This window comes from Bos indicus x Bos taurus, chromosome 8 (genome assembly GCF_003369695.1).
Source record: "Bos indicus x Bos taurus breed Angus x Brahman F1 hybrid chromosome 8, Bos_hybrid_MaternalHap_v2.0, whole genome shotgun sequence".
In the NCBI taxonomy this organism is placed as follows: Eukaryota; Metazoa; Chordata; class Mammalia; order Artiodactyla; family Bovidae; genus Bos; species Bos indicus x Bos taurus.
In genome coordinates this window covers 9,509,271-9,524,865 of record NC_040083.1, presented here as the reverse complement: position 1 = coordinate 9,524,865, position 15,595 = coordinate 9,509,271, and the positions used below count along the sequence as shown (strand labels likewise).

General features: G+C 36.3%; 1 protein-coding gene and 1 long non-coding RNA gene across 14 annotated transcripts in view; both read left to right on the top strand.

Moving 5' to 3' along the window:
• Positions 1–15,595, top strand: part of HMBOX1 (homeobox containing 1) — a 192,620-nt gene that overhangs the window by 140,364 nt on the left and 36,661 nt on the right. The window lies entirely within an intron of this gene.
• LOC113896908 lies at positions 13,628–14,712 on the top strand. The gene is made up of 2 exons (XR_003512179.1): positions 13,628–14,223; positions 14,265–14,712. It is a non-coding gene; the product is annotated as an uncharacterized LOC113896908 (long non-coding RNA).

The following is a 15,595-nucleotide window of genomic DNA, read 5'->3' as shown; positions in this document are numbered from 1 at the left end:
AGCTTTTTTACTTTCCTCTTTCACCTTCATCAAGAGGCTCTTTAGTTCCTCTTTGCTTTCTGTCATTAGAGTGGTATCATCTACATATCTGAGGTTATTGATGTCTCCCGGCAATCTTGATTCCAGCTTGTGAGTCATCCAGTCTGGCATGTCACATGATGTACTCTGCATATAAGTTAAATAAGCAGGGTGACAATATACAGCCTTGATGTACTCCTTTCCCAGTTTTGATCCAATCTGTTGTTTTATGTCTGGTTCTAACTGTTGCTTCTCTTCCTGCATATTTCCCAGCTCATTAACATCACTGCCTGAAAGAAGGAGATTTTCAGTGCTGAAGTTCAGACCACCTTTTTATTTTTGTGATCAAGTTGAAATTAAAAGCCTTTCTTAATGAGAAGGTTGGACCCAGTAGGCAAAATAAAACTATAGAGATCCATTGATGTTTTATCATCTGTTCCTTTCCTGACTCTGTTATAGATCAGAAAAAAGGCATTTATTGAATAATAATCTTTATAGGCTTGAGTGGTTAAAGTGAAAGAGTGAGACTTTATTGTATTAAAGACATGACATTTACAATCTCTTCTGTTTTTCTCATTTAGAAATTTGGATCCTTCTAAAAAATTCCTTCAGAATTTATCACAGAACAGACATGCATTTAAATAATATCTAACTTGAATTATTTCCAATATTTTACATTTTCCTCTTGATAGCAAAATAGCTGTTGTATTAGTTTCTATTTGGTATAAGTACTGATTGTTTTATTGATTGAGAGTTAAATTTTTTGATGAAGATGTTGCAGAAAGGGAGACTCCTTCCAGGGCCCATAAGTGGGCTCTTGTCTAATATTTGGAAATGAACTGTCTAAAGAAATGCATGTGCTGACAAAGCAGGAGACTTTATTGGGAAGGGGCACCCAGGTGGAGAGCAGGAGGATAAGGGAACCCAGGAGAACTACTCTGCCACCTGGCTCATAGTCTCAGGTTTTACGGTGATGAGGTTAGTGTCCGGACTGTGTCTGGCCAATCACTGTGACTCAGGTTCGTTCCTGATGGTGCATGCATTGCTCAGTCAAGATGGATTCCAGGGAGGAGGATTCTGGGAGGTTGGTAGGACATACGCACTGGCGTTTTCTCTCTCCTTTTGACCTTTCTGGAATTCTTCCGGTGCATGGTAGCTTGTTAGTCCCACCTTACCAGGACCTCCTGTTAGTAATGCAAGTGGCTGCTGTCTCACCTGGCCAGGGTGGGCAGTTTCAGTCAGTCGTCCCCTTAACAAAAATACCAGTATCCATTTATCGCATAATGTCAGTTTGAGGAAGGATTAGTTAAAAAATTGCTAACATTAATAATAATGGGTAATATTGCTAATACATTTTCAGAATTGAACCTTGAAAGCTTTGCAATTCTTTTTTTCCCAAGGCAACAAGAACTGGCCACAAAATCATTGATGAAATTTCACCTAAAAAGACATTGAGCAATTATCCTATGTGAGGCTCCTGTTCAATCTTAGTTTTCACTTTTTAACCTTAATTTTAATTAGTGTGTCTTTAATCCAGGAATTAGTTATCTTTGGTTTATCTTACCTGACACAGTCAGTAAGAAAGTATGATGTAGTTTATACCAGTAGTTTCAAAAATGCCAGAAGCCTTTGAAAGTTTTTAATAGCAGTAATACTGAAGGTCATAGTATGATCTTCTTTCTGTGAAAATGGAGCTTTTTATTTTCTAACACAGAATATAAAATTCCCTAGCCTTAGAGCAATTCTTGACTTTTTTTCCTAGACCAAATGGGCAAATAAATACATATGCACAGACTATAAAGCCAGCAAAGTACCAGCCTTACTCCAGTATATTAGTACCAGTCAAAAAATATTGCATTCTTCACCTCATACACTAAGATAAATTTCAAATAAATCAAAAAAGTGAATCTATATAAATAATAGAAGGAAACATGAATGATTCATCCATATCCTAGAAATGGTGAACTTTTTCTTAAGATTCAAAATCCAAAAGCAATATGATTACATAACTTACAAGAAAAATTGGGAGCAGAAAAAAACAATGAACAAAGTAAAATAAAAGAAAAGTTGGATAAAAGACTTGCTGCTTATTATTGTCCCTAAAGTATAAAGAACTTTTAAGAGAGAGAATACCAACAACTCTATAGAAAAATGAACTAGAGGTATCAGCAGAAAAACAAATACAACTGGCTCTTACACTTTATGAAAAGATGTTTAACTCATTAAGAGAAATTAAAATTATATGGTATTAATAACTACCATTATTCCCCTATCACATTGGCAAAAATCCAACGTTTCACAGTGTTTTCTGTTCTTTGAGCTGCAGAGAAATGGGCACTCTCATGCATTGCCTGTGGGAATGCAAAATGGAACAACTTCCATGGAGAGGATTTTGCCAGTATTAGGGAAAATTACCCATGGGTTTGCTCTTTAACTCAGCACTCCCACTTATAAAAAATTATCCCAAAGGTAAACTTCTAGAAAATCATCCCAAAGATATATGTTGGAATAATATCAAAATACTGAATTCAACCAATACGTCTGTTGGTGCACTGGGTGAATAAATTATATGGTACATCCATATGTTGGCTATCCGGGCTTACATAATGAAGTGCTATGCAGCTGAAAAAAGGAGGGAATTTTTCTTTTCATAGAATGAAAACCGTAGTGTGTCCATCTGTCCTATTGCTATTATTTGAAAGGGGTTTTTTGCATTTTTACAGTTATTGGAATGGATACTTCTCTGTATGATAGTGATATTCAGGATATAATGTTTTTGTAAAAAGGCAATATCAAATGTATATACTATGCTATCACATGTATTTGGTTACAATTTGTTTATGTATTTGCTTATAATATGTTTTTAAATGAAAGAATAAACCATGAAATAGATAAAACGATTTCCAATAGAAAAAAAAACAGATTAGAAGGAATAAGGATAGAAGCTAGATTTCTCTGAATATACCTTGTTTTGACATTGTAACCATTTAAATATTTTTATAATTATAAAACAAGATTAAATTGAAATGAAGGGGAAAAGGCGATCCCTGAAAAAAAATAACTAATGAAACCAACAGACCTACTATGTGTATAAATTGATGACTTAGACACTCAGGATATTTATCAAATAACTTTATACTGCACAATTTTGACTGTGCTTCATGGGTGGGATACAGCTTAGAAATAAGAAGAACTGAAAAAATTTCACTGTTTTTATTAATATTGTTATTCAGATAATCTATTTAGATACAGATAGAAAAAACAAGTAATAATTAATGTTATCAGGAACCAAAATTTTCATTATAAAAGAGATTCAAACATTAAATCAAAAGAATTAGGTAAAAGACTGTAATCTCTGTATGTATGTGGATAAAAATAGCCATTTATCTAAAATTCTTTATTAAAAATAGCCTTGTTGAAATATGATTCACCTATTCAAAGTGCACAATTCAGTGCTTTTCAGTACATTTACAGTTAGGTAACCATCAATCACCATAATCAATTTTAGAACCTTCTCTTTATCCCCCAAAAAACCCTGTACCAAACAGCTGTCATTCCTTCTCCCCCTCCCAGGCCCTTCCAAATCTATGTAGCCATTAGTCTTCTTTCTCTGTATATAGATTTACCTGTTCTGGACATTTCCTATGAATGGAATCATATAATGTGTGGTCTGTGTGACTCCCTTCTTTCACTTAATGTAGTGTCTTCAGGGTCAGTATTTCATTCCTTTTTATTGCCAGCTGATGTCCCGAAGTATATGTGTTGTTGTTGTTGTTGTTCAGTCACCAAGTTGTGTCCATCTCTTTGCAACCCCATGGACTGCAGCACGCCAGGCTTCCCTGTCCCTCACCATGTCCCGGAGTTTGCCCAAGTTCACATCCGTTGAATCAGTGATGCCATCCCACCATCTCGTCCTCTGTCTATACCATATTTTATTTATTCATTTATCAGTTAATGGACATTTGGGGTTGTTTCCACTTTTTAACTATTTTGAATAATGCTGCCTTGAACATAACTTGTGTACCAGCAGAATTGCTGGTTAAATGGTAACTCTCTTCTCACCATTTTGGGGAACTGCTGTATTGTTTTCCTAAAACAGAGTCACCATTTTACATTTCAGCCAGCACCATATGACAGTTCCAGTTTCTTGTCAACACTTATTATCTGTCTATTTGATTATAGTCCTCCCAGTGTGTGTGAGGTAGAATCTCATTGTGGTTTTGATTTGTGTTTCCTTAGCTAATGATGTTGAGCATATTTTCATATGCTTATTGGCTATTTGCGTATTTTTGGAGGAATGTCTGTTTAGATCCTTTGCACATTTTTGAAAAATTTTATTTGTTTTGGCTGTGCCTGGTCTTAGTTGAGGCATGCAGAACCATTAGTTGCGGCCTGCGGGATCTTAGTTCCCTGACCAGGAATCAAACCTGTGCCTCCTGCAGTGGAAGTACAAGTCTTAACCACTGAACTGCCGGGAAAGTCCTTGTGTCATCTTTTTATATTGAATTGTAAGATTTCTTTATGTATTCTACATACAAGTCCCTTATCAAATATATGGTTTGCAAATATTTTCTCCCAGTCTGTAGGTGGTCTTTTCACATACTAGATATAATGACCTTTGAAGCATGCAAGTTTTTACTTTTGATGAACTCCAGTTTATTTTTTTGTATGCATTGTCTTATCTAGGAAGACTGTACTAAATCAAAGTCTCCAAGATTTATTCCTGTGTTTTTTCCAAGAGTTTTATACCTTTAAGACCTATATTTGCCTTTGATCCATTTTGAGTTACTTTTTGTGTATGATGTGAAGTAGGGACTCAGCATCATTCTTCCACATGTGAGCCATCCAGCACTGTTGAAAAAACTTTTTTCCATTGATAGTCTTGGCATGCTCTCATGTCAAATCAATTGACTATATATGTGAGTGTGTTTCTGGACTCTCAGTTCTATTCCATTGATCTATATATGTCTAGTCTTACAACCTATTTGTAACTATTGCATTATAGTATTGATAAATTTTGCTTTCTTCTTCTGCAAAGTTATTTTAGCTATTCTGGGTCCCTTGCATTTCCATATGAATTTTAGGATCACCTTGTCAGTTTTTAATAAGAAGCCAGCTGTAATTTTGATGGGAAAATCCTGTAATCTTAAGTTTGAATTATAAATAATAGTAAGAATTAGTTACGTTTTCTCTTGGGAAAAAAAAAGTGGGAAGAGGGTATGTTACTTCTCATCTGTACCTACTCAAAAGGCCTGTAGACAGCGATCAACCTAGTAGAAATTAAGCATGCCTGGGGCCCAAGTTGTGGTCTAAATACCATTAGCAGTAGGAGAAATATCTGATTCCAATCCTGGGGCAGGAAATACAGTGATGAGACTGGACATTATGTTAAAACAAGAAGGCTACTGCAGATAAGTGAGTGATTTCAAAAGAACTTAGGGGCTAATTTGAAGAGACTCCTGTTGTCCAAAGAAGGGAAGAGTTTGAACACTAGTAATAATAACAATTGTAATATTGAAGCTCATCAAACTGATTAAAAATCTCTTTGTAATAATGATACTAAAAAAATTACTGATCGCACCTAGAGAATTAGCCACCCAACTAAATATTTGAAGGCATGGAGAATGTAACCTGCTCTGCACATATGAACTTTGATTTACGAGTTTTTCCCTGAGGAAGGATTCCAGCTAATAAATGAAAGAATGATTAGAGTTTCATTATTTTGCAAACTCTGAAGGAAATAATCTGACAGTGATCATTGATAGCTGCTAACATCCCATAGAAATAGATAAGCAGGCATTAGGTACCTCTTAGAGGATATTAACAACACCGCTTATGGAGTATCCTTCTATCAAAATTGAAACTGAATCAAATCACATCTCTAGATCCAGCTGCAAGTTTTTAGGAAATATGGAACAAAGTTCTGTTAATCAGTACCATGGAGATTCAAGTCAACCAGATTCATGACGTGAGAGACCCTAAGCATAATAACTCAGTTTCTTCAAGTGTTTAAAAGAAAAACAACTTCAGCCAGGTGAGGAAATTTGAACCCTGACTGGATAAATGGTGATTCTTGTTTCAGTTATGATAATGGTTGCTTATATGTAAATGTTGCTGCGTTTATAAAATTAGGGTTCTTGTCTTTTAGAAACATGTACTGAAATGTATTATAATAATATGATAAAATGATATCTGGGATTTACCTCAGAATAACACAAAGCATAAAGATAGGGGCAAGGGTGCGTGCAAAACAGGAGTGGTGTCAGTAAGTTACTGATTCTTACAGTTGGGTGATGTGTACCTGGGGATTTATGGTTCTCTATACTTCTGTAGATATATGCGTGTTAAAGGACAATCTAAATTTTGGGTCAAATCACATGGAACTAGGAGAAATGTAAAGCCTTCATATATCACAAAAACTCAACTATACAATGTTATCTAGTAGTAACATTTACTTGATAAATATTTGCTTGTCAATGCAGTAGCAGCAGTACAGTGGTGAACATTGTAAACTTGTTCCTAGAGAGTCAGGTTGGAGAGACAGAAGTTAATGAAATAATCATAAAAATCAAGGTAAAATTGCAATTGTAATACATGTATGAAAGGAAAGGTACATTGTGCTTCAAGATCTTATAATGGGGGATGTGGTAATTCAGGGCTTCCCTGGTGGCTCAGATGGTAAAGAATTTGCCTGCAATTCAGGAAACCTAGGTTTGATCCCTCAGCCAGGAAGATACCCTGGAGAAGGGAATGGCAATCTACTCCAGTATTGGTTGGAGAATTCTGTGAACAGAGGAGCCTGGCCTGGTGGCCTACGGTCCATGGGTTGGCCAAGAGTTGGACATAATTTAATTTAATTAGGTCGAAAGGAAGTGGGGGCTTCCCTGATAGCTCAGTTAGTAAAGCATCTGTTTGCGATGCAGGAGACCCCAGTTCGAATCCTGGGTTGGGAAGATCTGGTGGAGAAGTGACAGGCTATCCACTCCAGTATTCTTGGGCTTCCCTTGTGGCTCAGCTGGTAAAGAATTTGCCTGCAATGTGGGAGACCTGGGTTCGATCCCTGGGCTGGGAAGAACCCCTAGAGAAGGGAAAGGCTACGCACTCCAATATTCTGGCCTGGAGAATTCCATAGACTCTGTAGTCTATGGGGGTCTCAAAGAGTCGGATATGACTGAGCAACTTCTACTATCACTTTCAAAGGAAGGAGGAAAATATTGCAGGTAGAAAAGAAAACTATATTCATGTAGAACTGTGTTCTCTGATGGTGGCCAGCTGTGGCTATTTAGATTTAAATCACATAAACTTTTAAAACTTTAAAATTCAGTTCTTTAGTCACACTAGCCACATTTCAAGCACCCCATAGTCATATATGCTTACTGACTATAGTTTTAGACAGCACAGATATGTAACATTTCTATCATCACAGAAAAGTTTGATGGGCAGCTCTAATACAAACCAACTGTATCTCATCTCTGACAGAAAAATAATGGTTAATATTTGACCCATAATGATTTGTTTTTATTTTTCTCTTTACTCAAAATCTTAAGGAATATCCAAATATAAATTAAAACCCAAACATTAAAATGTTTCAGAAAATTTTCTGTGTGACCATGATAGAAACATAAATATTTCACTAATTCACATATAAAATTATTACACTTTTGCATCCTTTTCCACATCTGGCCCTGCTTTTCAAAGTACAAAATTGAATAATTCATCACTTATAATGATGAGTCTTTTCTCTCTAATTAGCATTCATTCATTCATTCATTCACCTTTTCATTAAACATGTATTTTATACACTCCATTTGGTCTCCTGAGTTGCTTAATTGTAACAGTTGCTGTATACATCCAAACACACATACATATACACACAGATTACATGCTGTTTATTTGTTAAAGAGATCAAGGTATTTTATCCTGTTGATTTTCCCACATTTTAGATTTGGACAATTACATCCTCTTAGTGTCTCATTACATGACCCTATGTTTTCTGTAGACTGGTAGTTAGAGTCCTGCTTAGATTCTGGTTCAATTCTTTGGCATATAACTGGTGCTTTGTTCTTCCTATTACATCGTGTAAGGAGACACACAATATCTGCTTGTCCCCCATAATAAGTAGTTGTTGCTCAGTCATGTCCGACTGTTTGCAACCCCCTGAACTGCAGGCACCAGGTTTCTCTGTCCTTCACCATCTCCCAGAGCTTGCTCAAACTCACATCAATTGAGTTTAACATACCATCCAACCATCTCATCCTCTGTCGTCCCCTTCTCCTCCTGCCTTCAGTCTTTCCAGGCATCAGGATCTTTTCTAATGAGTCAGCCCTTTGCATCAGGTGGTCAAAGTATTGGAGCTTCAGCATCAGTCCTTCCAAATGAATATTCAGGGTTGATTTCCTTTAGGATTGACTGGTTTGATCTTTCCTCTCATTAACTCTCTTTTTTAACATCTATTTTTACTTATTTATTTATTTGACTGTACCAGGTCTTAGTTGCATCACACAGGATCTAGCTCCTTGACCAGGGATTGAATCCAGGCCCCCTACATTGGGAGTGTAGAGTCTTAGTCATTGGACCACCAGGGAAGTCCCTTCTCATTAAATCTTTAGTTGCCTAGAAGTATATTTTTTCATAAACTTGGAGTGGAGAGATACAGTCATCTAAATAATTATAGAACTAAGGAATGAATGCTATCGTGAAAATGGTTGATTAAATTTATGGGGTCTTGAGACTCAGGCAAGCAGAGGAGAGAGTCAGGAAGACTTTACCAAAGTGATGACATTTTGGCTGCATTTTGATGGGTGATGAATAGAAATTCACCAGTCTGAGAATCATAGAAAGGATAGTATGACGTTAGAGACTTTCTGTGGCCGAACATAGGGTTTTTCATCAGGAGCATCTCTACTTAGGACTTCATCGTACTATGCACTCTATAATTAAATAAAACCATGCTTAATTAAACCATAGCTTTGGTGTTCAGGCTTTATCATAAAGGAGATGTACCTGATCAGATTGGTCTGTTAGATAATGTTAGTAGGAGTATGGAAGATGGGCAAGATATCAGCCAGCTAAGTATGTATGTGAGCTTATAGCATATACCTAGAGCCAAGGTAAAATAAATCTAAGTTGTAGTATCTGCCCTCAAAAATCTTGATAATAATAGCTTTCCATTTTACTGTAGGATTCTACAGTCTATAATTATTGATCTTATTGATAATTATTTTGCATGAGAAGTGAATTTATTTAATCTACACAGTTCTGTACTATGGAATTTTATTATTTATAATTTATATATGTAAGTGCTTCAGAGGAAAAAAGTGACTAGCTTATATGTAAATGGGTTGAGGAGGGATATTTGGAGGCTGTTAGGGTAATTATGCATCATTGATGAGGGCCCAAATTAATAATAATAAAGCAAAAGGAAAGAAAGTAGATAGCAGACAATAGATATCAGAAAAAAATTGCAGGAAAAAATCAACCTAACTTAGTTACAGATTGAACATAGAGATAACAGAGTAGGAAGTGTAAAATAATTTAGCAGTGGTGATGCTCAAAGAGCATTTATCTGGGAGATACCCCCTGCACCATTAGAAAATAGTTTGACTTTGGTCAAATCATTTAATGTCTCTTAACCCCCATCACCATATTTATAAAAAGAAGAGTTAAGTACTGTGATAGATAGTCATACAAACTTGTGGTTTAGTCCCATTTTCACCTGATATTAATCTTTGGAAATTTCCGTTTTCTGTTAAATGAAGTTGGTTATTAGAGTCAAGTGAGATAGCATAATGTAAAACACACAGTAGAATGCCTTTCTCGTGAGCAGTATTAAGCACATGTTCTCTTTCTACCCAGATTCCTTCCTCTAAGAGCTCTGACTGTGAGAGCACCTCGAGATCTCTGTATGAGCAGATTTCAGTGGCCCTAGACATGGAGATTCAGGGGTCATCAGTGGAGTAGATACAGATAGAGCCATAAGTCAGAATATACCGTTTATACATTCATTTCTTCTGTTTCTGTGTCTTCGTTTATACTGTGTCTGCATTTTGAGAAGAGTTATGAAGAGCTAAATATGGCTGCAGAAAAATTTAAAAACCCTTCTGACTGAGCTCATTTGAAATCCATGACCATGAACCTCAAGTGGCTCTCTAATTCTGCCAGACAGTCATACTATACCTTCCTGGTTCATTCTTTCCCACTCTTCTAAACCATTATTTCACACTTTATTCTCTCTGCAGTCTCCCCATCCTGTCACACAATGATCTTTCTTCCCATTTAAATGAAGAAAGTGAAGGACTTAAAGGAGAATTTCACTAACTACCCTGCTGTTCATATGTAACACAAACAGACTGTTTTACTACTCCTTACCATCCCTGCAGCACTTCACTAACAGTCCTGAGCACATATCTTAGTGGTGCCTGCCTTACAGTAGATTTATGTAGATTTAAATAAAGATACTGATATAATTAATACACGGGCTTCCCTGATATAGACATAGATATATAGATAGATCACCTTTTTTTGGCCTTTTTCCACTCTGACCTCATTGCATTGTCTGTACCACATATTTGACTTTTAAAATATCTAGTTCCAGAAATATTCCGTTTATATGAAATACCCAGAATAAGTAAATATATACAGACAGAAAGTAAATATGTGGTTTCCCAGGACAGGGGAGGTTAGGGACATTGTGGGGGAGGATGAAGACTAAGGAAAGAGTGTTGGGTTTCCTTTTGGGGTGATGGAAATTTCTAAAACTGATTGTGATAATGCTTGCACAACTCTGGATATACTGCTAAGTCACTTCAGTTGTGTCCGACTGTGTGACCACATAGACAGCAGCCCACCAGGCTTCTCCATCCCTGGGATTCTCCAGGCAAGAACACTAGAGTGGGTTGCCATTTCCTTCTCCAGTGCATGAAAGTAAAAAGTGAAAGGGAAGTCGCTCAGTCGTGTCTGACTCTTCGCGACCCCATGGACTGCAGCCCACCAGGCTCCTCCGTCCATGGGATTTTCCAGGCAAGAAAGAGTACTGGAGTGGTGTGCCATTGCCTTCTCCGATGGATATACTAAAAGCTACTAAAGTGTACAATTAAAGTGGGTGAATTTTGGGGTATATAGCTTTAAAAAAAAAGTTATTTAGCACAGTATTGGGAGTTTCACATATATTTATCCTCCACGTTTAAGTCTCATAACAGTCCTGGTTTCTTCTTTTTCTACTGAGGCAACCAGGGCTCTTCAGAGGTTGAATACCTTCCCAGGGCCACAAAGCTAATAAGTGGCCTGGCCACATGTAGAAGTTAGACAGTGCTTCCCATAGATTTGAGTTTTCCTTATTAACTAAGAGGAGTATATTTTTATTTGGGTGTACATTGACTGTTTTTAATATATGGACTTTACCTTTGATAATTCTGAAGTCTGATGCTACTAGATTAACATGGGATGCAACCTTCCTTGCTTAGGAGCTTTATGGAGATTGTAAATGGGAAGAGATAAAACAAAAATGAAAAAATGATTGATAATTGTTGAAGCTGGCTAATAGGTACATGGGAGTTCATGGGAATATTTGTGTAGTTTTGAAATTTTTGTAGTCATAAAAATTTTTGTAATTAAAAGATAACAAAAAAATAACAGGGGGACTTGATTAAGATTTTGATAGACAAAATAGAATTAGATAATTGACTAATATTCTTTCAATCATTTATTTATAGAGCACCTGTTGTGTGCTAGCACTGAGCCAGGCTTACCTCAAGTGGTTTACATATTCACAAAGGGAAAGAGCATCATCCGTATCATATATCTGAAATCCCTACAAATACAAATAACATAATGTAAGACTCAAATGTGATTTTTATTCAGCAAACCTAACTGTCCCTTTGTTCGTCCATTCAACAGAGGTATGAGGCAGATTGCTAGGGATGTTGCGGATGGATGTGTTTGAGGGTAAAGACATAGAGGATTATGGATGGAGTAGACCTGAAGTGTCTTTAGGGTTTATGGTCAGAAGCTGTGAAGGCCTTGCGGCCCAAAAGCAGAGCATGTGATGACTCTTCCCCTTTTAACCTTTCTGCCTTTGGTACTGGGGATTCTTTCAGCTTTAGAAGCAGGTGTGTCTTCAAAGAGTGTTTAGATATTTGACTGAGACACAAAAGAGTGAGACCTGACTATTGTGCCTGTTCTGGTTCAAGGGAGAAAGGTCAAAGAAATCTTGAGTCTCCTTAGATAGGTTTTTCAGCCCAGTTAACCAAGATAGAGCAGCAACAACTTGAAGAAAGCTTTGACTAGACACAGGAATAAATAAGAGCACCCTGGGACATGTAGAAGCAATAGTACCCTCTTTGGAGCTATATATATGTGTATAGATTACTTCCTACTGTTATTTTTCATCAAGAGTAGCCGAATGATGAGACTGTACCTGGGTGTGTCCAAGAACATGAAGGCAAAATGAATCTCTCTGTGTGTGTTTGTAATTAAGACTATTTCATTTGTGTTTTTTTACAGAAACAGTACACCTATGATTTGTTTTTTGTTCCCTTTAGATTTTTTTCATGCTCATCTTCAGTGAGCTATTATAAAACAAAATCGTTACTTAAGCCCAGAACCCTTTGAAATTATAAGGAAAACATTTTTTGTTGTTGTAACCTTTGTCAATCTCCAAAACAACTTCAGAAAATTAATCCAAGTTATTCTCCCCAAGAGGCAAAGAATCAGTATTCAAAATTTCAGCTTAAGAGTGTCTCTTCCCCTCAAATTTAAGAATCTGAAAATTGTTTCTTCAGATAAAAGTTCCTCTTTATGAACAAAAATAACTTCATAGCCACAATGCTATAACATACCAAAATTAAGTCTTAGCTCTAAATTTGCTGTCACTTCTGTTAAGCTGACATGTTATACAGTCTGAATGTGAAATCTGAAGCAGAGACCTGGGTCTAGTACACAAGTGCATTTTATATAAGTCTATTGTACATCCTGGGCGAATTAGCATAGAAGAGACAAATATGTTTGTAAAGTGTGTTTCTAGAATGTTGCTTGAGGTTTCTGTAATTTAATTCTCTTGGTCTTTACAGCATTTTGGAATTCTTCCCAGGACAGTTTATTAGTACTTGGATTTTGGTTTCAGTCTCTTTCCTTTCTCCTTTTTACTTTTAATTTTTTCAGTGAGTACTTGGACTGTGAAGGTTAGGAAGACCAATAGTTCCAGAAACTAAGCTCTATATTTAACTGCAGACTGGGTGTGGCTCAAAAATTGCAATGCAAGCTTGCTAGTATTTTGCCAGTCATCAAAACCCTGACCTGCAGGGAACATTGCTTTTCCTAGTCTTCTGACTCTGAAATATGCTGAATTTTGATGATATATGGTGTGCACTTTTGTGTGTGTAAATAAAATAAAGAGAGGGTCATGTAGATTCCAGCTTGAAGTGGTTCTGGAAGACTTGTTTCGTCTGTATTCTTTTATAGTGGGACTTCCCTGGTGGCTCAGACGGTTAAGCGTCTGTCTACAATATGGGAGACCCGGGTTCGATCCCTGGGTCGGGAAGATCCCCTGGAGAAGGAAATGGCAATCCACTCCAGCACTGTTGCCTGGAAAATCCCATGGACAGAGGAGCCTGGTAGGCTACAGTCCATGGGGTTGCAAAGAGTTGGACACGACTGAGCGACTTCACTTCCCTTCACTTCTTTTATAGTAATCTCAAATGATATTAACCTGCCCTATATTCATGATGCCACTTCCCATTATCCTTTTATTACTTTTAATTACCACTGTGCAATTTAAAAATTTGTTACACAGGAAGTCTTCTCCACTACATCCTTCATTTCATGAAGCCACATTTTCTTTTAATGTTTTTATTTCGCTTGGCTTTGAGACAGTTTCCTAATTACCATAAAAAAAGGAGAAATAACTGCTTGTTCTCCTAGTAAAAATTTCCATCATTTAAAAAAAACCACTCTATCTCTTGAGGAGAATCCTATTACTTTGTAAAAGGAAAAAATAATCAACTTTTCCTCTTTGGCAGGATCCTTTTGTATCCTTGTGTAGGGTAGCTTCCAGTATCATTTGGTGTCATTCATATTAGGCAGATATCTGTGGAATAAGAGACCTGCTCATTTCAGTAAGATTATACCTAGCCAGAAAAAAATTTGGAGTAGAAATTCTTATAAGTGCTTTCCTAATATTGCTTTTCCGAGAGATTGAGACCCATCCAGGTGTTTCTTTAAATGACAGCTCGTACCATGTGAACTATAAGGTGTTTCTTTAAATGACAGCTCGTACCATGTGAACTATAAGGGGACTGTTTTGCCTTAGTTGTACAAAAACATATAAACTGCATCTGCCGACCACTGATGTGGTTTAAGCGACATTTAAGAACCTTCCTGTGATTTCATTTGCTTGTATTTAGTTACCATTTGTACAGAGAATAAGGAAAAGACCCTAAAGATCATCTAGTTCAAAGTTGGTTTTTTAAAACAAGAATTAAGAAGTTAATTAAATTAGCTAAACTCCAGAAGAAATGAGTTTAAGTTGTTTATTCTGAACCCATAACCATGTGAACCATAGAATCTTTTTGTTAAACTTTCCGTTCTTTCACTTTTTTATTTTTGTTAGATAAACATTTATTGTCTGCTATGTGCTAAGTCATATGCTAAGAATTGAGATGCAGAGATGAATAAAACAAAAATCCTTATTGCATTTAACTTCTTCCAGTCTGTGTTTCTTTATTCATCTCTCATTTCTCTCAGGCCCTCTTAATCTTCCTTTTTCCCCTCCTAAATTCCTTTCTATATCTTTCTCAAGATACCTCACTTTCTGTTCTTTATCTTGCCAGAATATTTTATTTTTTTCACTTTTTTTCTCATACTTTCTTTTAAGTATGCTTCTTGCCTGCCCGCCTTTAATTCTCAAAATTGCACTGCTGTATGATTCTGAATAATTTCTTGTTATGTGTGGAGCCTTTGTTCTTACTAAGGCTCAGTGACTTTCGATAGGAAAATACTTCTCACCCTAGAAGTAAATCTTTGAAAACTAATTGCTTTGTATAACTACATGAATGAATAGACTAGCTTCAAAGAACAAAATCATCTCCATGATAACCAAGTTCTATGAGAAGACCAGTTATCTAGAATTTCATTTACATACACACACACACTCTATATATACACACACACATATATATATAAAATCTCCACATAATTTATCTCAGTACCTTGTTTGGTCGTCAGCTTGTATTTCAGTCCCTCAGCATCTCCGTTTCTAGTAATGAAATAACTTAAGGGTATTACGGCCTGAAAATGCAAAGAAATCATTGTTCACCTACCTTTTATCAGTCAAGATAATGAGAAAATTACTTCCTTCTTCTTTATAAAATGAGAAAACTAAAAACATTTCTCACTGCTTAGAAAAAGTTTGCTTCTCCTATTTTTCATTTTATCTCCCAAGAGTAAAACTTCCTTCAGTATTTTACAACAGCAAAGAAATTTGCACCTCATTTCCGTCTTGTTATGTTGCTGGTGAATTGAGTGCACTAGGTAAAGAGAATATCTTTTTCATATCTAGTATCAGAGGCCATGTGTCTGACCA